The sequence below is a fragment of the Pituophis catenifer genome, unplaced genomic scaffold (assembly GCF_029215685.1).
Source record: "Pituophis catenifer annectens isolate HBS135680 unplaced genomic scaffold, rPitCat1.0.hap2 SCAF_14, whole genome shotgun sequence".
Classification (NCBI taxonomy): Eukaryota; Metazoa; Chordata; class Lepidosauria; order Squamata; family Colubridae; genus Pituophis; species Pituophis catenifer.
In genome coordinates this window covers 6,812,697-6,835,854 of record NW_027256894.1, presented here as the reverse complement: position 1 = coordinate 6,835,854, position 23,158 = coordinate 6,812,697, and positions in this window count along the sequence as shown.

Genomic DNA, 23,158 nt, shown 5'->3' with positions numbered 1-23,158 from the left:
GGATCACGCTACTAAATCTTGGACCTCTAAATGCAGTTCTCTCGTCTTCTTGTCATAGAATTATGATTACAGCTCAGCCGCTGAAGGCAGCTGTGACAAAGCACACCCAACTTGACCACATATGTTGCTCTCCACTTTCTCCAACAATAAAGTAAACTCCAAAATACTGCAAAGAAAAGTTGGAAATTATTTTTCAAGAATTCCTGAGGACAAGGCAAAAAAGAGAAGCTTCTAATGCAGGCAAAGTAACATTTCAAAAAAAAAAAGAGAGAGAGAGAGAAGAAGTCAGATCTCATCGTAGCATTGAAGATTTTGTTTGGCATTTGAAACTGAGAATTCCAAGGTTGGGTTTTTCTCTCTCTCCGATGTTATCTCCCAGATGTCCCAAAAGTGCTTTTGCAAAAGACAACTGGATTTTCTTTGTTTTGCTTGAAGACATTTCGCTTCTCATCTCATCCAAGAAGCTTTTTTTCGGGTCAGAACTTCTTGGATGAGAAGCAAAATGTCTTCAAGCAAATCAAAGAAAGTCCAGGTTCCTTTTGAAAAAGCACCTTTGGGACAACCATGACATGGATGACTGAGAATCTCCATAGACATTTATTTCACAGATAAATTTTAGGATTCAGCAAGGGTGACAAGGCTAAAGAACATAGGCAAAACTTCAAGGCTTCGTCAACTAGATCAGTCCAGATAGGAGGACTGCTAATCCAACATCTGCAGTTATGAAGGAGTAGTAGTCCAATACATCTAGAGGACATTAAGCTAAGGAAGAATACTTTTGAAACTTTATGTTCCCAAATTCAACAATTTCAAGCCTGACATGATTCTAGAGATTCTTTTGAAGATATTATACATCTTCAAATTAAATCATAACTTCTATTGGAATAGAATAGAATAGAATAGAATAGAATAGAATAGAATAGAATAGAATAGAATAGAATAGAATAGAATAGAATAGAATAGAATAACAGAGTTGGAAGGGACCTTGGAGGTCTTCTAGTCTAACCCCCTGCTTAGGCAGGAAACCCTACACCACTTCAGACAAAGGGTTATCCAACATCTTAAAAACTTCCAGTGTTGGGAGCATTTACAACTTCTGGAGTAAAGTTGTTCCACTGATCAATAGTTCTGGCTGTCAGAAAATTTATCCTTAGTTCTAGGTTGCTTCTCTCCTTGATTAGTTTCCACCCATTGCTTCTTGTTCTGCCTTCAGCTTGACTTCTCTTCTTTGTGGCAGCCTCTTGAGATATTGGAAGACTGCAATCATGTCTACCCTAGTCCTTCTTTTCACTAAACTAGACATATCCAGTTCCTGTAATCGTTCTTCATATGTTTTAGCCTCCAGTCCCCTAATCATCTTGTGGCTCTTCCCTGCACTCTTTCTAGAGTCTCCACATCTTTTTTACATCATGGCGTCCAAAACTGAATGCAGTATGGCCTTACCAAGGCATTATAAAGTGGTATTAACTGTGTTAATGGTGGTATTGGCAGCTCAAGTTGGTCAGTCAGTTTGATGATTTGATAGATGGGAAAAGAGCAATTTTATTTTTTTACTCAGATTGTGAAATCAGGCGGATCGTATTCCAAGTACAAATTTGAGACAAACCAATTGGGGGGATCCGAATAAAAATCATTCAAAGAATCAGTTCAAACCAAGGCTTCCATACAGATGATACTATTTACCCAAGACTAAATATTTCACTGGGCTTATTTCTGAAGAGAAATTAATAAGATTACTATAAATAGTATGTTTAACAGATGCTAGGGATGACCCAAACTTTGATCATTGTTTTATTGCTTGAATTTTATGCACTGCATTGGTCATCTTCCAGAAGATGGTAGAAAATTGTTTATAGATTATATACCATGAATGTTATTTATTTTCAGTTCTAACAGCATGTGTCTATGACGAAAAAACATCAGCAACAAATAAGCGGTTTTTGTTATCATGTATAATTTCCCAAACATCTTTTCTAACATACTTTTCCCTATTATGCAGAGTTCTGTAAACAATTGTCTCTGCTGTTCCTTGGGGATATTGATCTCTCCCTATTTCTAACACTCATTTTCCCAGCACATCTTTTCTTCGTTATGAACATTGTCCAATGGTAGAATTTTCACAGGCCTTTACAAATATTTGTACCTTAAGGTATAAATGTCCATCTGGGTTCAGTTCCAAGCGGGGAGAAAGACACTGGAAACATGGAGACTGCTAGAAAAGATGGTTTAATGGTAGACAGGACCACATGGTTTTGAGGTCCCAAGTAAAAAAGGCACATGGGAGAGAGAGAGGGAGGGAGGGAAAGAGAGGGAGAGAGGGAGTGAAGAAGGGGGAGAGAGAGAGGGAGAGAGAGGGAGGAAGGGAGGGAAAGAGAAGGAGAGAGGGAGAGGGAGGGAGGGAGGGAGGGAGGAGAGAGAGAGAGAGAGAGAGAGAGAGAGAGAGAGAGAGAGAGAGAGAGAGAGAGAGAGAGAGAGAGATATTTATATCCTCTGTTCAGTTTTTAATTTGAGCTTGTATTCTGATTGGTTGTCAGACTCCCAATGGGGCCATGCAGGGGTAACTTTGTTAATTGTCTTCTGAGATCCAGGTTTGGTTGACTCTTGCTGGGTGATGATGTAATGAAAGGGCTTTGGGCAATTCCTATTATGGCTCTGCTAGAAAAAGGTAGATCTTTGTTATGTAAGAATAGACTGGGCCTTAATGGCCCATTGACAAATGTGGGAGGGGGGTGAGTTTCTACCTCCCTTTTAGGGGAAATATTCTGCCCTTTTCATATTTCCTAAAATATCTCATTTTCCTAGGAGAGGGATGGGTGCTAACTTCCTACAGTGCAAAACTTGAAATCCAGGGATTATTTTGAGACGTTGCTTGCAACTTCCATGACTTTTGAGCTCGTTTAACTAACTCTTCTGGGAAGAAATAATTGTGGAAAAGTCCCTCAACCTGACTCATTTAGCTCAATAGCAATGCAAAGTTTTACATCATGAAAGTCATACATTGTGTTTATGCCAATCAAAGCTACAGGGGAAAAAAATATCAAATTGAATTCCTCAAAGGCTAGTGAGTAATCAAAGCTTCCTATCTCTCTATTCCATAGAGGGAGAAAGTTACAAGTCTTTATATTTCCCTCCCCCCCCCCCCCCCCCGGCATTTGAGTTATTAAAAGTTGTGATTAACCCTGGAGTGATCAGAATCCTTTAAGCTTGGGCATCCTCTGACATTTCTTCTTTAAGTTCAATTTAACATTTCAGTTTAAATTCAGAGAAGAGCAACTAAGATGATCAAAGACCTGGAGACTAAAGCATATGAAGAACAGTTGCAGGATTTGGGGTTTGGCTAGTCTAGAGAAAAGAAGGACTAAGGGGGAGATGATAGCAGTATTCCGGTATTTGAGGGGCTGCCACAAAGAAGAGAGAGGTCAACCTATTTTTCAAAGCACCAGAAGGCAAGAAAAGAAACAATGGATGGAAACCAATCAAGGAGAGAAGCAACCTGGAATTAAGGAGAAACTTCCTAACAGTGAGGACAATTAACCAGTTGGAACAGCTGGCCTCCAGAAGTTGTGGGTGCTTCATCGCTGGAGGTTTTTAAGAAGAGATTGGACAACCATTTTCTGAAATGGTATAGGGTGTCCAAATTTCTGAAGAGAAATTAATAAGATTACTATAAATAGTATGTTTAACAAATGCTATGGATGATCCATGCTTTGATTGTTCTTTTATTGTTTGAATTTTACGCATTGCATTGGTCATCTTCCAGAAGATGGTAGAAAGTTGTTTATAGATTATATACCATGAATGTTATTTATTTTCAGTTCTAACAACATGTGCCTAGGAAGAAAACAACAACAACAACAACAAATAAGCAGGGGGTTGGACTAGAAGTCCTCCAAGGTCCCTTCCAGCTCCATTCTGATTGAACATAGGTTAGATACCAGAATCTCCATTTGATGCTTCTGAGCTTGTTTCTGGGAATCTGCAAATGTCCCCTACCTATCGCGTTACACCGGACACCCTTCCTCCTTTTCCTCCTCTCCAAACGGTTTAACAATGCGAACAATAGATGTTAACCTTTGTCACTTTCCTTTTTGGCGGTTGTTATTTTATTATTCGTCTCTGCTTCCACTACCAACTCCGCGCAGAGGGCTTTGAGCTAATTATGTTCCGTGTGCCGCAGCCAAGACTCCGGTTGCTTCATGCTGACATTCAGATACATCTGGGTCTGCTAACAATTACAAATGCTCTCGGCAAACATTAAAGGAAAAAAGGAAAAGAGCTTACGTTTTCAATGTGAAACAGCATGCTTTATGGCTCGCATAATGGTCAGATAAATACAATGGACTCAAATCTCTTTGAGGGTTTCCCCTCCCCTTGGAAACATTTGGCAAAGATCCCTTTAGATCAGGAGACCATCAAACTCCGAGAGAGAAGCCAGAGACTTGTTTGCTTATTTGTTGGTTTAGTAAAGAATTGCCAGATTTAGCCAAGATATCTTAGCCAAGGCCTAAATAAAAGAAGAAGTCTTGACTTCATCCTCTTGGTGGTCCTGTTAGGATAACAACTTTCTGCAAATAAGAGAAGAACAGGAGTTGGAAGGGACCTTGGAGGTTTTCTAGTCCAACTAGTCCTGCTCAGGCAGGAAACTCCATACCATTTCAGACAAATGGTTGTCCAATCTCTTCTTTAAAACCTCCAGTGAGGTTCTCCAAATTTCTGGAGGCAAGCCATTCCACTGATTAATTGTTCTCACTGCCAGGAAATTTCTCCTTATTTTGAGCATGGATCTCAGAATACAGAATACGGTATAACAGAGTTGGAAAAAAAAAACCTTAGAGGTCTTCTAGTCCCACCCACTGCCCAAGGCAGGAGAACTTATATCATCTCAGATAAATGGTCGTTGAACCTCTTCTTGGAAACCGTTCTTCATATTTTATTTTTTTTTTTAAAAAATTGAATATTGGTACTAGGAAGACTTGAAATGATAGAAGTTTAAGAGAGAGAAGAAAGAGAGAGAGAGAGGGAGAGAGAGAGGAAGCAAGAAAGAGAGAGAAATTAAGAAAGAGAGAGAGAGAAGGAAAGAAAGAGAGAGAGAGAAAGCAAGAAAGAGAGAGAGAAAGAAAAGAAGGAAGAAAGAAAAGAGAAATTAAGAAAGAGAGAGAGAGAAGGAAAGAAAGAGAGAGAGAAAGCAAGAAAGAGAGAGAGAGAGAAAAGAAGGAAGGAAAGAAAGAAAGAAGAAGGGAAGGGAGGGAGAGAGGGGGGAAGGAAGGAAGGAAGGAAGGAAGGAAGGAAGGAAGGAAGGAAGGAAGGAAGGAAAGAAGGAAGGAAGGAAGGAAGGAAGGAAGGAAGGAAGGAAGGACCTCAAACTCCAAACCTAGCAATCAGACCCTATTTCTTGATAAACATAGAAACGCCAGTGTTTTTCTCTATCTGCAAAAATACACTGCTCAAAAAAATAAAGGGAACACAAGTAGAAGACATCCGAGATCTGAATAAATGAAATAGCCTTATTAAATACTTTGTTTGTTACATACAGTAGTTTTGTGTTCCCTTTACTTGTTTGAGCAGTGTATAAACTACTGTATGTAAAGAACAAACTATTTAATAAGGCTATTTCATTCATTCAGATCTCGGATGTCTTCGGCTTGTGTTCCCTTTATTTTTTTTGAGCAGTATATTATACCTTTAATCAGTCTCCTTGCCATTGACGAAGAGAGTTCTTTCTGAAGATTTCAGTTTCCTGATTATTTTAATCTTTGTCATATACTTGGCCCCGATCCTCTGCGAACCAGACTGCCAACAGCATCAGACTAACCCAGGACAAATATCTAGACTTTACCACATGATCATAAGTCATAGCTGAGATAGCAGTCATTTTGTGAGCTCAAGGAAATCTTATAAAGAGACTAGCTTGTTGTAAAATGATGTTGACCTTGATACAAAAGCAGTTCTTTGAATAATCCAATATCTGAGCTTGTGGGTCTAATATAAGGGCTTTTTTAATATATATAATATCCAATATCTGAAGACATTAGAAACAGGAGGGTTAGTAGTTCAAAAGCTGCCTCTGTATAGTTGAAACCCCTAGATTTTAATAATTTTTTTTTTCAAAAGATCTTGGTTTTAGGAACTTAATGGTGCAACTTTATATTTAAGTCCTGATGAAATGTCTCCAGATCCTGTGCTTTAGCAACCGTCTAGTTAAATCCTGCACTTTTCGTTCGATTTGCAAGAAAAGAGACAGAGACAAAGTGCGGAATAATGCATTGCAAGAAATTTTAGCATACTGGCTGCGCTTTTTCTTAGATTCCATACGGAAAATAACAGGTAGATAAATCTCTGTAGATTAAGTGTAAGTATGTACGTATGCATGTAAGCATGTATGCATGTATGCACATGTATGCATACTTCAAAAGAATTTCAGAATCCTGGCATTATACAACGGGGGGGGATTATGATTCAAGTATATTGCCAAATAAATAAAAGAAGGAATTAAGCGTTTTGACCTCATAGAGTTCTGTGGCAACAATCCTCCGAAAGCAGGGAGAAATTAAAGATTTTTTTTCTCTCTTTCACTAGATTGCGCCAATCGGCCATTTCATAGAAATGAGTGCTTATATACTCTTTCTGTGTTATCATTATCAGCAGACCTACATCTTTCCTTAGTAAACAGTTGTTCAGTCATAAAAACTGAGTGGCACGGATAAGTTTAACCTGGCAAATTTCCCCGAATTTCATGTTTACATCTCCTGAAGTATATCTTTGTCATATGGCTGCAAGGCTGTTTTACAATCTCCCGTTTCTTTGGCAGGACAACAGACATTTTTGCTATCATGTTTGCAAATACGTAACCCACTAGCTGTCATTCTTTTTTGCTTTCATTTGAAGTGAAAAAAAAATCCAACTTGTGCGTTGAGTTAATTCTCCATCACGGCACTACTGGGTCTCCTATTCTGAAATACATTGAAGAAGAGATGTTTTAAGGGAGTCATGGGCTTTCAGGAAACATCTTACAGAGAATTTTTTTTCCCCCATTTATGCGGAAAGAATTAATTGTGTGGGTGTGCTTTTTGCCTGAAGGATGGGATAGGATTTTGTTTGGTTTGCAACTGGAGAAGAACTTAGTGAATTTGCACTTCCTACGTCAGTCTACCACTGAAATCAAGACATCCTTCCATATTCATGCTTCTCAGAATATTGCAGGGGCAATGTTCTCAACAGGCCAAAAACTGCATACCAAATAAAGTTTCTTCTCTTTTTCTTTCTTTCTTTCTTTCTTTCTTTCTTTCTTTCTTTCTTTCTTTCTTTCTTTCTTTCTTTCTTTCTTTCTTTCTTTCTTTCTTTCTTTCTTTCTTTCTTATTTTATTTTATTTTATTTTATTTTATTTTATTTATTTTATTTTATTTTATTATTTTATTTTATTTTATTTTATTTTATTTTATTTTATTTTATTTTTAAATTTGATTTATATGCCGCCCTTCTCCGGAGACTCAGGGCGGCTTACAATGCGTTAAGCAATAGCCTTCATACTTTTATATATTTTATACAAAGTCAGCTTATTGCCCCCACAAACTGGGTCCTCATTTCACCTACCTTAGAAAGGATGGAAGGCTGAGTCAACCTTGAGCCTTGGAGAGATTCGAACCAGCAGAAATTGCAGGCAGCTGTGTTAATAACAGGGTGCTTAGACCACTGTACTATCAAGGCTCTTTCTTTCTTTCTTTCTTTCTTTCTTTCTTTCTTTCTTTCTTTCTTTCTTTCTTTCTTTCTCTCTCTCTCTCTCTCTCTCTCTCTCTCTCTCTCTCTCTCTCTCTCTCTTTCTTTCTTTTTTTCTTTTTTTTGCGGAGGCATTTTACAATAGGAAACTGCAAGCAAGAGCACCTTACATAAAACCTGGTGCAAAATGCTTTTTTAGGAGGAAAGTACATGGAAATCTACCTGAATTTTGATGCAAAAAATTGTAAATAAGCCTCAAACAGATGTAGAAACAAGATGAAATGCATTTTTAAGATTAGAAAATTTGAAATGGAGAGAGACAGGCTGAGTCTCTTGTGTTTGTGCACATGTATTCACAGCTACAAAAAAAAAAGAAGAAGAAGAAGAAGAAGAAGAAGAAGAAGAAGAAGAAGAAGAAGAAGAAGAAGAAGAAGAAGAAGAAGAAGAAGAAGAAGAAGAGAAGAGAAGAAAGAAAATATAAGTTCTTTTCTTTTCTTTTCTTTTCTTTTCTTTTCTTTTCTTTTCTTTTCTTTTCTTTTCTTTTCTTTTCTTTTCTTTTCTTTCCTGGAAACCTAGCTTCCTGCATTCTCAGGGGTTATAAAAATGGGAATCATTTTTATTGGCAATCCACTGGAATAGTGCTGAGACAAATGGAAACTTGAAGATAAGGATCCTCAGAGGTGAAAACATACAGCTGTTGGGAATTGCCAGAGATTCTGGCCAATAAAGGAAGTTGAGGTTTTTCCAGGCCTGAAGTGAATTATTAGCCAAGACGGGTGTTGTATATTTATGCAAGGGTGCAACAAGGGAGTTTCAACGCCCGTATATTGCTGAAAGAGCATCATTCAGATCCATGCTAAGACAAAAGGTGGAAATGAAGGCATGTCCTGAGTGAAGAAAGGCTCATGACAGTATAATAACATTTCAAAGGGGGGGGGGGGTTGTTGATGGTGTGCTGGGCCATGGGTAGGCCTCCGAATGAGGAAATGATCAAGATGCCTTGTCAAGCTTTTTTGAGGGAGAGAGAGAGAGAAGAAAAAGAGAGAGGGAGAGGAAAGGGGGAAGGGAAACAAAATCCAGATAAACACAGACTCCCCTTCACTAAGGTGGCCTCAGCGAGAGTCCTTGGGAAGAATGGCAATTTATCTTTCCGAGAAATGCATACACAATTACTCGCAAACTTCATCAGCAGAGTAGTAAACCAGAGATCGGCCTGCCAAAAATCTTAAGAAATACATACATCACGGCATGTATTATAATTTTGATTCCGAGGCACTACTGTGTTTATCGGTCCAAGGCAATCTCCAGAGCTGATTGCATTCACTGGAAAGTGTTTGAAGTCCAAGGAATATCCAGATTTTGAAAGCAGTTGTGATTTTAGGGAGATCTGTAGAGCCAAACATTAAAAAAAAAAATGTTGCTTTGTTATGGCTTTGTTAAGGTCCCCACCTCTGACTCTATTATTATTTTCATGGCATCGTAGTTATCTTCCTGCAAACAATAGTCAATAGATAGTCATAGAAAAAGAAGAGAAATCACTCTAACAGCATTAAACTATCTTTGGTGAATCATTCCTTCAATCCAGAAAAATCCTGCATGCCCATCGGAAGTTTAGAGACGGGATGTGAATACATTTGCAAATTACCTACTGCAAAGATAATATTTTCTAGCAAGCAGAAAAAGTCATTGGTATGTTTTTTTTTTCCCCCTTTCAGTTCTTGTTCTTTCAAAGAAGAAGAATTTTGAGAAATTCTCATAAACAAAGGGTGGTCCGATTGAAGTGATTTGTTGACAGAATGGCCAAAAGAGATGTGTAACAGTTGTTCTCCGGTGCAAAATATTCTTTTGGTGATCTCACACCCCTTGGCTCCTTAGATTGAAAAACACACACACACATACACACACACAAATCTCCATACCAAAGGGGGAGAAAAATCAAGGAAAGATAATCAGGAAGGAAATCCTCTTAGGGACTTTTTGCAGATTAGAAACTGTAGTCAGCTAAGGAGATGCTAAAAGGCAGAAAAATACGCTACAGAAAATGCCGTGGTCAGAAGGGAGTTGCTCCACTTCTTGGATCATTTTGGTTGCCATGTCCTACAATTTTTAGTTCTACCGAATCCGAGGGGAATGTGAATTTGCCTACAAAAAAGAAGGCTGTATCTCAAACCACTGGTTTTCAGATTCAGAATAAGAAGAGTTGGAAGGGACCTTGGAGGTCTTCTAAATGAACCCCCTGCTCAATCAGGAGACCCTTTACCATTCCAGACAAGTGGCTGTCCAGTCTCTTCTTAAAAGCCCCCAGTGATGGAGCACCTACAACTTCTGTTCTACTGCTTAATTGTTCTCACTGTTGGGAAATTTCCCCTTAGTCCTAGGTTGCTTCTCTCCTTGATTAATTTCCACCCCTTGCTTCTTGTCCTGCCTTCAGGTGCTTTGGCAAATAGATTGACCCCTTCTTCTTTGTGGAAGCCCCTCAAATACTGGAATCTTGCTATTCATGTCTAGACATTGTCCATAAGGTAGTCCTAGCAATTCCTGGTTTTTAAAGATATAAATTCATATCCTAAACTATGCTCAAAATCTTTTGTTGACTTTCTCACTTGAATATTCACAAAAATTGGTTTTTGTATATGAAATTGCACACATTTCAGGTGGGAAATAGGTTGCCATTTTAGCCATTACCGGTTAAATAATGGCTATCAGTTTTAAAATAAAGGTTGGATTAATTTTGGAATCCTGTGGACAACTTGTATTTTGGGACGTTGTATGATTGAACCTGACTTGATTGATAGTCCTCATAATTAAGTCTGGGACTTGCTGACTTAAGCCAAGTTATACCCAATCTATTTAGCAGTCTGTTCAAGGTTTTGCTATTGTCAATGATTGTTCTTATTAAAATAGCATACACAGTATTTTAGGAAAGCTAATTACATATGCATGGATATTAATATGGTCCATTCTCTCTAGTATATTGCATATTTAATTCATTTCATCATCTATTAGCTTTTGAACATTCCCGAGACTCTGTTTTTAAAGTGAGAGGCAGAATAATATTTGTTGCTGCTATATTTCCCCCCCCTCTGTGTTCTATTTTAGGTCATAGGTTTACAGTATGCCTTTATACTTATAATATTTTGCATGTTATAGTTATGAGATGGTTTGAGAAGCATAATCTGAAAAGTATTCTACAAAAATAGTAATTATAGAAATAATATGGAGTGTGCTTAGACTTTGCAGTTGGGATTTCAAATGTACAAGTAATATCCACAACATGGACTGCAACAGTAAAATATTCCTCAATATATACTTAGCCAATCATCAGAGTGCCTTTATTTATAAAGGATATTCGAAAAATAAAATATATTTACAGAATGGAGTTATAACAGAGTTAAGATCAAAAGCTAATTAGAAAAGATGTTTATCTTTCAGTTTTTAACTAAATATCAAAACAATCCTTTTTGGAACATTTGTCTGTAACATATATTATATACACAATTTCCCACTGATAATTGTATGACAGAAACTCCTTACAATTTCCCACTAATATATGAAGGACTAGGAATAAAAACATTGATAAGTTAATATGGGAGCTTTCTATAAAAAGCAATTTTTAAAAATTCATTGCCATGAAATACAGCTATTGTTGCATGCATGCATACCAGAGAGTAAACCTATTTCAAAATTTGAGATTTACTTTTGAGTAAACGTGGCTTGAACTGTGTGCAGGCAAATCATTATTGCTCACGATGGACATCTGTTATGTTAAATAATGAACAAAAAGCTCTAAGACAAATGAAAATATTAAAGTTTAAAAAAACAAAAACACTGCAGTTTGCATTCAGGATCTAGAGCAAACGTCCTTTCTTTTATCGTTTTTCTTAGATAAACAGATTCAGCTTCTGATAATAATAAAAAAAGCCAACTACAAGATAAATGCACAATGCATCCCAAATAATTTTAGAATTCTTTCGTTTTCCCCTTCCCAATTCCAGGATCTGAATTTTTTTGCTCAGCGAGCTTTCCGATGTGCAGAGCTGAAAGCCAAACTAATTTTCTGAACGGATGGATGAATCAGTTCCCTTTTTACTTAACTTACCAACATTATTATCCTTTATACATTTAAAAGGAAAAAAAAAGGCAGGTAAGGGAGGAAGGGGGAAGGGAGGTAAAGTTCTTGCATTAGTCCTTTTAGTTGCAAGGAAATTACAAAATGCTTCTTTGCCGACTAAGCAATTTCTGCAGTCTGCTGGGACATCCATCTTCGTAATGAGTCTTGTTTATAACCTGACACCACATTCCAGTCACCTACCCTGTTTACGTCTTTGGCCCCTTTAATTAAGAGAAGAACCAGTTAAAAGAAAAGTAAGAAGAAATATTAATACGATCTGATTAATTCAGCTAGCAGGAGGTTAGGGGGGACCAAGGTTATTATAACTTATAAAGGCAGCACAAGTAAAGCTTCGTTCATTTGTAATTTTATTAGGCGGAGCAAATTAGCGAGTTTGCATGGCAGTGACAAAAGACTCTTCCCTATTCTCACTTACCCCCTGCTGGAAGGGCCAGGAGCCGAAAGTTAGGCCCAATATTAAGCAAATGAGACCTGATAAATCTCAGACACGCATCTAATGAGGTCCTCCAGATACAGAACTGTGCTAATTTGAAAAGATTAGCTGGACTTTCTCACTCCTTTCCCTTTCCCTCCCTCCTAGTTTATCCGAGAAGTCCAGTGAACTCAAAAAGCAACAATTCCAAGAAAGAGCAACCAGAGAGAAAAGGAGATTCAGGGACAAAAAAGTTTAAGTTTGGGAAAGAAGGGCCGTTTAGGGAAATTAGAAAACGTGACCACAGAATAGGCAGCGTGATTATTAAGTGATTCTTAGAATTGGTACTTGCTTCATTGATTCAAGAGGGCTGTGAAAATATCTACAGACCCCTCACATCCTGGACATAAATTGTTTCAACTTCTACCCTCAAAACGAGGCTATATAGGGACACTGCACACCAGAACAACAAGACACAAGGACAGTTTTTTCCCACATGCCATCACTCTGCTAAACAACTAATTCCCAAAACACTGTGAAAAAATTTACTAAGACTGTATTACTATTATTCTTCCCTTCCTTACTAGTATCTATCTCTTCCCACTTATTACTATAACCATGTTGCTTGTATCTTTCCATTTATATTTTTTTTACTTGTTTCCTAGTACGATTTGATAGTTTGTTAGTAACTTTGACTATTACTAAGTGTTGTAACTTTTTATTCTTGATGAATGTATTTTATTCTCCTTATGTACACTAAGAGCATATACACCAAAGACAAATTCCTTGTGTGTCCAATCACACTTGGCCTATAAAAGAATTCTATTCTATTCTATTCTATTCTATTCTATTCTATTCTATTCTATTCTATTCTATTCTATTCTATTCTATTCTATCCTATCCTATCCTATCCTATCCTATCCTATCCTATTGAGAGGAAGAGGAGAAGGACTTTTTCAGAGGTAGCCTTTTTCTGCTTATTATCTCTAGTTTGCAAAATCAGTGTGGATAAGGTAAAAGTGTGCAGAGACACAGGCATTTTAAAAAGAATTGTGCACAACGCACCGACATCAGGAGAAAATATGGGGAGAAAAAAAAATCATAGGTTAGTGAAAGTTGCTTGCGAAGTGGTTTCACACGCTAATGTGCATATTGAAAGATACACATGAGCACTGCACACATATTTTCATGCATGCTTTGTTGGAACAGAATGCGGACTAGTTCACTGAACTGATTTAAGGTTGGAAAAATGAGAAACTGAACAAAATAATAGCGGGCGGATTTATTTTCCAACAGAAAGGTAAGATCTGAAAGTCAATTCTTGAATCCACAGTGCAATAATGTTATTTATTTTATCAGATTTCTCCAACTTAGCACCTTTCATCTATATTGAGTCTACCAGTCCCAGAATTCTTCAGCCAACAAGGGAGTTATGAGAATTACAAGTCCAAGACATCTGGAAGGATGAACCACTTTGGAGAAAGTTGTGTTAAGCTCTTTTTATTATTATTAAATCTCTCCTATGCCACAGTTCATGAGAAGTTCAGATGCTCAGAGAATAACACGAATAGTTCAGCATGAACTATGATCTACAGTTCAACTGGTGGCCTTGGTCTTCATTAATTGTTTATATATTTCAAGGTTAAAATGTTTAATTGATTGTTCAATAAATTATCACTTTACAGATCTGTCTGGCCTCTTGAATAACACTCCAGTCATTGTGTTAACATGGAGATATAAATGATGTCTTCTCAATAGGGTAAACCTTATTCCCAAAGTATGGTAGGTGTGGCAATTAGGTTATTGATTTTAGGTAAATGTCTTGTTAATTATGCAACGGACTTCATGTCTTCTGTTAATTAACTTACTCCTTCAAAAAAAAAATCAATAAGGAATAGTCCACGAGGAGAAAAAAAACATTGACTCCATGGACCTCAGGCCAGAGGGAGAAAAACTCTTGCTTGTCTCTATTGAAATGGGCATCTTTCCCATTTTAAGAAGATAAATGGCAACAGATTATAACAGACCTTGATACAGCTATAGACCAAGCAAAGTTGAATGTGCATGTTTCTAAACTAAAGGAAGTTAAGTCTCATGTACATTAATGGCTATCCAAGTTCCTCAAATAACTGGAAAGTAAATTCATTGCTATGTGGTAAAGAGATAACAAAATAACAGAGTTGGAGGGAACCTTGGAGGTCTTCTAGTCCAACCATTGTTCAAGGAGGACACCCTATACCATCACCCCCATTCCAGACAAGTGGCTGTTCAGTCCCTTCTTAAAAGCAACTAGTGAGGGAGGATCCACAACTTCTGAAAGCAAGCCGTTCCACTGATTAATTGTTCTTATTGCTAGGAAATTTCTCCTTAGTTCTAGGTTGCTTCTCTACGTGATTAGTTTCCACCCATTGCTTCTTGCCTTGCCTTCTAGTGCTTTGGAAAATGGGAAATTCTTTGTGGCAGCCCCTTGTATATTGGAAGACTGCTATCATGTCATCCTCTAGCCCTTCTTTTCACTAGACTAGCCATACCCAATTCCTGCAACCATTCTTCATATATTTTAGCTTTGTGCTCTTCTTTGCACTCTTTCCAAAGTGTCAACATAACAGAACAACAGAGTTGGAAGGAACCTTGTAGGTCATCTAGTCCAACCCTCCTGCCTAAGTAGGAGACCTTACGCCATTTCTGACAGATGGCAGTCCAGTCTCTTCTTGAAAGCTTCCAGTGATGAAGCTCCCACAAACCTCTGCAAGCTGTTCCATTTTTTTAAATAATATGATGACCAAAACTGGATGCAATATTCCAGGTGTGGTCTTACTAAGGTTTCATAAAGCTTTAGTAAGTAATCAGAAATAATGTCTGGACTCCCATACTGGACAGGGAGCGGGAGTTACTTGGGTTCTAGCCTCCTTTAGCTACAGAATCATTTTGCATTTTGTTTTTAATTCAATGCAAGTCCAACTGTGTTGTAGAGTTTCAACTGTGGGTTTGAGCTGCTCATATTGTTACATTAGGATTTAGAGGGTTTTTTTTAATTGCTGCTTTTTCTTGCCTCAGAAAGTGAAACAAAAATTACTCATCCCTGGGTTTTAACTGTCGTCTTAAGCTATTTATATCGAACATTGCATTTGTTCAGTGATGAACACATGATGTTGTACATTTGTTCAACATCAGGCTGCTTGGTCTTGTTTCAGAAAGTGATATAAAATATTTTATCCCTAAATGATGAATGGAACAATGTATAATCTATAGAAATCAATGCAAATACTTGTATGTAATATTGAGGTAAGGAGATTGCAAATACATTTTAAAAGTGCACCTCATTCCTGTTACCTTCGCACAGAAAAACACAGATCTGAATTTAAAGTAAAATAAAGCTTTTTTTAATATAACTTCAGTAATATATGGGATAACCTTTGGCTCACCTAATCAGCTGCTTTCTTCTAGTTTATTCTTTATTGAGAATATTTTATCTTAGAATAACATTGTTTATTCTAGTAGAGCCCCATTGTCTGAATTAAACCAAATCTATTCACACAAACGAATTGTAAAAATCAAATCAAATCAAATCTTTATTATGGTCATAAACCAGTGTATAGATTGCAAACAAAATTAATTATGGGTAAAAAGGTACAGTCCAATCCTGAAACTAAACAGATAAATGGATATCAAAAGGAGAATTACTTTTCAAATTCAGGACTGAAAAGCAAAAGGAAAGATCAAGAAATGAAATGCCGAAAGAAAGTGTAAAAATATATATTTTAAAATCCCTGAAATACGTTTTGTATGGATTGTAAGTAACAGCAGTACAAAACGGTTGGCAGAGCAAAAAAAAAAGCCAATGAGAAAAACACGACACCTTTTTAAAGCCAATCCTGGTTAAGCAGAACATAATTTATGTTTCTCTGATGTCTAATCAATTGCATATACAGTACATATCTGGAAATCTGAAGTTCTACAATAAAGACTTCCAGATGTTTTGGATTGTATTTCCCATCATCCTGAACAAAGAAGGACTGATATTTGATGTCCAATATTTGAGGGGCTGCCCCAAAGAAAAGGGGGGCTCAACCAGTGGTGAAATGCACTTACCTTTGCTACCAGTTCGGAAATGTGAGCGCAAGCACCAGTGGTGGGTTGCCCCCAGTTCGGACCGGTTCTATAGAACTGGTAGTAAAACCAGAGGGAGGCTCCGCCCACCAACCCTGATGTCATCAGAACACTGCTGTGCATGAGCAGAAGAGTGCCCATGCGCAGAAGAGTGCATGTGCACATGGCCCTATTGCGAACCGGTAGTAAAGGTAAGTAGAACCCACCCCTGGTGTGCGCCTCTTCTGCGCATGTGCAGAGGCTAAAAAATGGGATGTAATGACATCCTAGCAGGTGGGCGGAGCCTCCCACCGCCGGCCCTACCGGTTCGCACGAGCCGGATAGATCTGGCTTGATTTCACCGCTGGGCTCAACCTATTCTCCAAAGCACCAGAGGGCAAAACAACAAACAAAGGATGGAAACTAATCAAGGAGAGAAGCAACCTAGAACAAAGGAGAAATTTCCTGACTGATTGTTCTAACTGTTAGGAAATTTCTCCTTTATCCTAGGTTTGCTTCATCACTGGAAGCTTTTAAGAAGAGGCTGGATAGCCATTTGTCTGAAATAGTATAGCAGCGTCTCCTGCTTGAGAAGAGGGTTGGACTAGAAGACCTCCAAGGTCCCTTCCAGTTCTGTTATTTTATGAATAGTCTTGTTGGCTTCCTCTGGGCAGTGTGAGGTGTCAAAGACCTTTTAAAAGTGTTTTAACAACAAAAGCTTTAATCCTTTCATTGAAAGCCATTCAACTGACCTTCCCCATTATAGACACTTGATGTCTTTTTTTTACTAGGAGGGTGATTTGGGGGATAGCCAGACTCATGGAGGGAGACATGCAAAGGAAAAGTGCAAAACACACTCTCCTTTTCACTTTCTTCTTTCAAAGGAGAAGGCACGCCCCTCTAATAAAATAGTACAAGTTGGAGTGCAGTTTCACACCAATGTTTACACGCGAATCTGTTATACATAATTCTCCGAAGCTGTTCTCAATCATGCAAATTATTTTTTTTTCTTTTTGCAATATGCTAATGCAATCTGATTTATTTCAGTTGTAAAAGTTAATTACAATGTGTTTGTGAGTCCCTAAAGATGATGTATTAAATGTTTATAACCAGGATTATTAAAATGTCCTGTCTCGATTACAGTGCTTTCTTTCAAACACTAGAACTAATTGTAGCCTTAAATCACAACAACCTCACTATTAAAATTAACACAAGGGCAACATTGCATAATTTTAATTAATTTTAATTTGGCCAAAGCAAATTAATTTTTGCTTTCTGGAAGGACAGCTAAACTCTCCTGCAGCCATCTTTCTGATGAATATTGAGTTCAAAATTCATCCTGTTTTGTCCAGCTATCCAATTTTTTAAATTTCTTTTTTTTCTTCATTATTCTGTATATTTATGTTCTGGCTTTTCATGTAACTTTAGTTGTGCTCCACTTATTTTTCCCCTGCTGTGTAGGAAAAAAAAGCCCAAATTCTTTATTTAGTTCCTGCAGGCTCATTCCTTATGGTGGAAATATTATTAGTATATTATCCAAATGAATAATATATTATCCAAACTAATAGGGATGCGGTGGCTCAGTGGCTAAGATGCTGAGCATGTCGATCGAAAGGTTGACAGTTCAGTGGTTCGAATCTCTAGTGCCGTGTAATGGGGTGAGCTCCCGTTGCTTGTCCCAGCTTCTGCCAACCTAGCAGTTCGAAAGCACATAAAAAATACAAGTAGAAAAATAGGGACAACTTTGGTGGGAAGGGAACAGCGTTCCGTGTGCCTTTGGCGTTGAGTCATGCCGGCCACATGACCACAGAGACGTCTTTGGACAGTGCTGGCTCTTTGGCTTTGAAACGGAGATGAGCACCGCCCCCTAGAGTCGGGAACGACTAGCACATATGTGCGAGGGAAATCTTTTATCTTTACCTTTAAGGAGAAACCTCCTAACCTTTACCTTTACCTTTATCTTTACCAAATGAATAAAAAATATAATGGAAAAGACTTAACTTTCAAAAATTATTTTAAAGAAGAAAAAAAAATCAGTGGAATTTTTCTCCGTGGTGTGATGTTCTCGGAGCTAAGAAGCATATGAATGTCCTGTCCATCATTTTATAGTCATCCAGCCAGAGAGACCATCACAGACTCGGAAGGAATCCTAGAGATCACTATGTATATGATCCACTAGAATCTCCTTCTGTTCAATCAGAGGGAAGACATCAGGAGTGAATTCAGGGGCAGGGGTGAAATGCTCCCAGATCTGGCCAGATCGCCCGGTGCAGTAGCGATCTTGGCCGATGGTTCGGCGATCTGGTAGTGATGGTGGAGCAAAGCTCCGCCCACCCACCCGGATGTCAACCAGGAAGCAATGTGTTTTTACCTTCTGCGCATGCACAGAAGGTTTTGCACATGTGCAGAAGGTCTGCACGGCGCATGTGCTTCTGAACCAATAAGGAAGGTAAGTAGATTTCACCCCTGTGTGAATTGCTATTTTTTGCAAAAAAAAAAAAAAATCCTCTCATTTTTTTCAACGAGAGCAACTAGGGAAAATATACAGTAGAAGGATGGAAAAAACTCATCACAGAAAATAACTACCAGCAGTAGTCGCCTCTTCTGCCCCTAAGATAAATTAAAATGGAACTCTTAAATGATCTGAAAATAAGATAGTAAAACAGAAACCTGTTTTATAAGGAAATAAAACTTGGGAGAAACCAGCTGGCACGTGTCTGCTGGACGTCAATTAATATGCTCCTTTTAAAAACCATTTTCTCTTATTTCCAAGGTGAGCACATGAAATGGTGGCAGAATGTTGTTGTAAGATAAAGGCTTGGGAGATAAAACCAGGTGTTGAAATAACATTCCTTGTGTCCCACCACACCAGAGGTGGGTTTCAGCAGGTTCTGACCAGTTCTGGAGAACCGGTAGCGGAAATTTTGAGTAGTTCGGAGAACCGGTAAATACCACCTCTGGCTGGTCCCTCCCCCATCTATTCTCTGCCTCCCGAGTCCCAGCTGAACAGGCAGAAATGGGGATTTTGCAGTAACCTTCCCCTGGAATGGGGTGGAATGGAGATTTTACAGTATCCTTCCCCTGCCATGCCCACCAAGCCACGTCCACCAAGCCACTCCACAACCACCAAGCCATGCCCACAGAACTGGTAGTAAAAAAATTTGGATTTCACCACTGCTGTGAAGGCCAAACTTTCTGAAATAAACATATTTAGCCCTTGCATATAAATGTGTGTGTAGAGTAGACCAGGGCAGGGGTGCTATTCAGCAGGTTCTGTCAGGTTCTGGAGAACCGGTAGCAGAAATTTTGAGTAGTTCAGAGAACCGGTAGTAAAAATTCTGACTGGCCCCACCCCCATCTATTCTCTGCCTCCTGAGTCTCAGATGATTGGTAGGAAATGTGGATTTTACAGTAACCTTCCCCTGGAGTGGGGAGGGAATGGAGATTTTACAGTATCCTTCCCCCGGAGTGGGGCGGGAATGGAGATTTTACAGTATCCTTCCCCTGCCACGCCCACCAAGCCACACCCATAGAAACGGTAGTAAAAAAAATTGAATCCCACCACTGCACCACACTGGAGTGAAGCAAAGTTTGGTAAGTGTCAAATTCAGATTATGTTTTATGGATGCAGAAGTCCATAGCAAGCGTATAACAATGCGTAACTATATTTGTAGGGAAAAATAGTTTTGGCAAAATTTTAGGTAAAACGTACCTTTACTGTGAGAAAAATAGACAAATAATAAGATGCCTCAAATGTGACCTAACAACCCCATGACAGCCACATTCACATGCGGTTTTCCAATTTTAGGGGTACAAGTTGAACAATTTAAATGTTTCAGTATTAAAACTCCTTAAGGAATCATATATGAAAACTGAATGGTTTTCAGACATTACATCCGTAGCATTTTCCATTGAGAAGTTAGCATATTTGGGGAAATTCAAGTAAAGTCGAAATACAAATATCCTTCAACTTTCAATCAATTCATTGAGCAACTGTTCAAAGTTACAGTGGTGTTGAAACAAGTGAGTTGCAACCAGTCCTTGCATTTACGAGTGTCACAGTATCTCTGCGGTCATAGGATGACGACTTGTGACATTCCCAGAAAGAGAGAGAGAGAGAGAGAGAGAGAGAGAGAGAGAGAGAGAGAAGGGAGGGAGGGAGTAAGGGAGGAAGGAAGGAAGGAAAGAAGGAAGGAAGGAAGGAAGGAAGGAAGGAAGGAAGGAAGGAAGGAAAGAAAGAAAGAAAGAAAGAAAGAAAGAAAGAAAGAAAGAAAGAAAGAAAGAAAGAAAGAAAGAAAGAAAGAAAGAAGAGGGAGGGAGGGAGGGAGGAAGAAATTATCAAACAAAGTTTGATTTTAAATTACGATGAACTGTGTAAATTGATCATGGTCGATCAGTCGATATGCATATTAGTTGATTGGTGCCTCAATTGAAATTAATTATAGGTTCTTTTAGCCATAACGTATATAACAAATGGAAGATTTCCACAACAAAGGATTATTTTAAAAAAATAATAACCGTCTTTCCTAGATAGGGTTGATTTAGGTTCCCTCACCAGTAGATTAATGGCAAGCAGCATTCAATTTTATCTAAAAAAAGAAATTGACTCAATTTTAAACATAGACATCTTAGCCAATGGATGGAAACTAATCAAGGAGAGAAGCCACCTAGAATCAAGGAGAAATTTCCTGACAGTGAGAACAATTAATGAGTGGAACGACTTGCCTTCAGAAATTGTGGGTGCTCCATCACTGGAGGCTTTTAAGAAGAGACTGGACAGCCATTTGTCTGAAATGGTAGAAGGTCTCCTGCTTGAGCAGAGGGCTGGACTAGAAGACCTCCAAGGTCCCTTCCAACTCTATTATTCTGTTCTATTAATCCTTTTTGAAGCACTTCCTTAATGAACCAGGCACTAACCTGAATTTCCCTAGTCCTTCCAGGAAGAGCTTTAACATCTGCGTTGGGCACTGGTATAAACATGTGGAGGGTTTTTTTCCTTTAAAAGTTTATTTCTTTTTTTGAGGTAAAGTTTTTTTTTTATTTTTAAACATATATCAATATCATCAATATCATTGCATGGACAGTGTGGCGTCTGAGTGCCACTCATTTTGATACAAAACCAATATTAATACAATTAAAAGTGTCTACATTAGTCAAACATACATGGTCTGTTATTATACATATTTATATCAGTACATATTCCTTCGTTTTTCAATTATTCAACATTTGCTACATCCTTCTAACAGTCATAACGTTATTCTTGGGCATATCTGATAGCATCCTTTTTCCAAATATAATCTTAACCTAACATTCACTTTAAATGTGTTATGTAAAAATATGTATAACAATATTCCCCGTTTCTAATTTCTTACTCTATTCTAATTCTCAGTACAGCCAATCTTATTTTTTTTTAAAGATCCTTTCTATCCATCATCTCTCACCCAGTTGGAAGTGTCACTTCTTCTCTTTTTAACTTGCCTCCCATACTCCTCCTTTTTTAAAAAAGTTTAAACAAACAAGCGATGAGTTCCCCTCAAAAAAAAACAAAAAACAAAAAACCAACCTTTCTATTTTGTTTTCAAAACTATTTAGCCACCCCTCCAATCTTCCCTTAACATCTTTCTGTCTATCTGTCTATCTATTCCACTGAGCCAGCTATCAACAGAACATGTTTACACTAATTGGCACACCCCGTGTGTGTGTGTGTGTGTGTGTGTGTGTGTGTGTGTGTGTGTGTTGCAGCCTTAATCACTACCATTGATTGTGAATGTGACCTCAGTCCGCACACTTCCCCTTTGACAAGGCTCTCATTCAACAGGAAGTGGAGAAGATTAATGAAGCTGCAGCTTGGTGTGGAATCCCAATGACTAAGATGATAAATCTCACTTTGGACAAGTTTGCCAATAAGAAGATGGGCATCTTCTAGTTCTATTGGATTGCAACTTCAATACTCAGCCATTGAGGTGACTGCATCACTCTTATTGGGTGTAAGGGACACACAACAAAAAAATGGTCCAAGTGATTGATTCTCCCTCTTGGCTTTCTGAAAACTCATTTATATTTCTTGGAGATCATGGCCAAGTTGGGAAAAAAATCTTCTCTGGCACTAATTCTCTGAGTCAGAGTATATTTTCTTCTTGCTGAGCTCTGGATTGTTTAGTAGATATTAGGAATCTTAAAGTGGAACCTTGAGAGCAAAGCAAATTGCATCTCAACACTGAAGCCAATCTGGCTCAAATCTTCTCGAATGCCTATGGAGATTCTCAGTCCTCCAGGTCATGGTTGTCCCAAAGGTGCGTTTTCCGAGAGGCAGTAATGCAGTCACCTCAATGGCTGAGTATTGAAGTTGCATTCATTCCAAAATCTAAAATTAAAGATAAATTTTCTGACAGTGAGAACAATTAATCAGTGAAACACTTTAGCTCCAGAACTTGTGGTTGCCCCATATTCATTTCAAGAAGTTTGGAAAGCCATTTGTCTGGAATGGAATAGAGAGTCTTTTTTGAGCAGGGGGTTGGATTAGGAGACCCCCAAGGTCCCCTCCAACCCTATTATTCTATGTTCCACCTGACAGAGTTTCAGATATTTGGATGCTTGGGGGGAGATCTTCCTTCTCCTTCTCCTTCTCCTTCTCCTTCTCCTTCTCCTTCTCCTTCTCCTTCTCCTTCTCCTTCTCCTTCTCCTTCTCCTCCTCCTCCTCCTCCTCCTCCTCCTCCTCCTCCTCCTCCTCCTCCTCCTCCTCCTCCTCCTTCTCCTTCTTCTTCTTCTTCTTCTTCTTCTTCTTCTTCTTCTTCTTCTTCTTCTTCTTCTT